This window comes from Zeugodacus cucurbitae, unplaced genomic scaffold (genome assembly GCF_028554725.1).
Source record: "Zeugodacus cucurbitae isolate PBARC_wt_2022May unplaced genomic scaffold, idZeuCucr1.2 ctg00000038.1, whole genome shotgun sequence".
Classification (NCBI taxonomy): Eukaryota; Metazoa; Arthropoda; class Insecta; order Diptera; family Tephritidae; genus Zeugodacus; species Zeugodacus cucurbitae.
In genome coordinates this window covers 25,001-27,500 of record NW_026530839.1, presented here as the reverse complement: position 1 = coordinate 27,500, position 2,500 = coordinate 25,001, and positions in this window count along the sequence as shown.

Sequence of the window (2,500 nt, the reverse complement as noted above, 5' to 3'; positions counted from 1 at the left end):
CTTGTATGAATTCATTAACTTAGTATCTATATGAAAATTATTTAGTATTTATATGAAAATTTTTAACTTGTATGAATTCATTAACTTAGTATCTATATGAAAATTATTTAGTATTTATATGAAAATTATTTACTTGTATGAATTCATAAACTTAGTATCTATATGAAAATTATTTAGTATTTATATGAAAATTTTTAACTTGTATGAATTCATTAACTTAGTATCTATATGAAAATTATTTAGTATTTATATGAAAATTTTTAACTTGTATGAATTCATTAACTTAGTATCTATATGAAAATTATTTAGTATTTATATGAAAATTTTTAACTTGTATGAATTCATTAACTTAGTATCTATATGAAAATTATTTAGTATTTATATGAAAATTATTTACTTGTATGAATTCATAAACTTAGTATCTATATGAAAATTATTTAGTATTTATATGAAAATTTTTTACTTGTATGAATTCATAAACTTAGTATCTATATGAAAATTATTTAGTATTTATATGAAAATTTTTAACTTGTATGAATTCATAAACTTAGTATCTATATGAAAATTATTTAGTATTTATATGAAAATTTTTTACTTGTATGAATTCATAAACTTAGTATCTATATGAAAATTATTTAGTATTTATATGAACATTTTTTACTTGTATGAATTCATAAACTTAGTATCTATATGAAAATTATTTAGTATTTATATGAAAATTTTTAACTTGTATGAATTCATTAACTTAGTATCTATATGAAAATTATTTAGTATTTATATGAAAATTTTTTACTTGTATGAATTCATAAACTTAGTATCTATATGAAAATTATTTAGTATTTATATGAAAATTTTTAACTTGTATGAATTCATTAACTTAGTATCTATATGAAAATTAATTAGTATTTATATGAAATTTATTAAGTATCTATATGAAAATTATTTAGTATTTATATGAAAATTATTTACTTGTATGAATTCATAAACTTAGTATCTATATGAAAATTATTTAGTATTTATATGAAAATTTTTTACTTGTATGAATTCATAAACTTAGTATCTATATGAAAATTATTTAGTATTTATATGAAAATTTTTAACTTGTATGAATTCATTAACTTAGTATCTATATGAAAATTATTTAGTATTTATATGAAAATTTTTAACTTGTATGAATTCATTAACTTAGTATCTATATGAAAATTATTTAGTATTTATATGAAAATTATTTACTTGTATGAATTCATAAACTTAGTATCTATATGAAAATTATTTAGTATTTATATGAAATTTTTTTACTTGTATGAACGTGGTTTCGGCGTTTTGGCTCTTTATATGGGGTTTCGGCTCTTCGCAAATAGGGACAGTAGGAATCTCCTGAATTCCTTTTTGCGCGTCACTAATAAGATGACGATGCATTTGGCTACGTAAATAAAATCATTTTTATGCCCGCCGTTTAACCAAACTTAGTTTTTTTTATATGCAAATATACGTGGTTTCGGCGTTTTGGCTCTTTATATGTGGTTTCGGCTCTTCGCAAATAGGGACAGATGTGGATTTGTTTTAACGTATGTACCTGCCTGTGAAGGCCTTACCATACGTGTATTCAAAAACACAAATGGATTAATACAATGCGTCAATCAGCGCCCTGTATTTGTAGCTATGCACACTTCCAGTACCAATTGGCGTGTGGTATGGACACACTTATGCCACCTTGGTAGGGCCGAGGCCCATCTAAAACCTCTGCCGTACTTTGGGTCCGGCACCCGGTTGGTTGCAACTCCACACCGAGAAGCCAAAAGCCCTCTGCCTGCATTTAGGTTTTGAAACCACAGCCACCACGATACTCCCCGAAGGGCCGTAACCCAACGAGCAGGCGGAAACCGAAGCCTCCTGGGCTCCTGCTCCCCGTGGCACCGAGTTTAAGTCTCTGGTAAGACTTTGTAGCCGAAGCTACTTCCAGTTGAGCCTTTCCATACTGCTCTGCACTGGTAGGCAATTGTGGCTTGAACACAATTGCCCTTTTTGAAAGGAGTGACCAATTCCTTTTTGGAAAAAGCTAAATCAAAAAGATAACATAATTCCGTTCAAGCCATGAAATATATTATCTAGCACGTATAGATAACAGTCTGAGTATCAGCCATTATCATCAGCCTGTTATCTATTTGTGCATGTTTGGATTTTAGTCGCCTTTTACGACAGGCATACCTTACCTCGGGCATATTCTCGATCCAAACCCGCAGGACCTGATTGGATTTTAGTCGCCTCTTACGACAGGCATGCCTTACCTCGGGTATATTCTATACCCGTACCCGCAGGGTAGCAAATAGGGACAGTAGGAATCTCCTGAATTCCTTTTTGCGCGTCACTAATAAGATGACGATGCATTTGGCTACGTAAATAAAATCATTTTTATGCCCGCCGTTTAACCAAACTTAGTTTTTTTTATATGCAAATATACGTGGTTTCGGCGTTTTGGCTCTTTATATGTGGTTTCGGC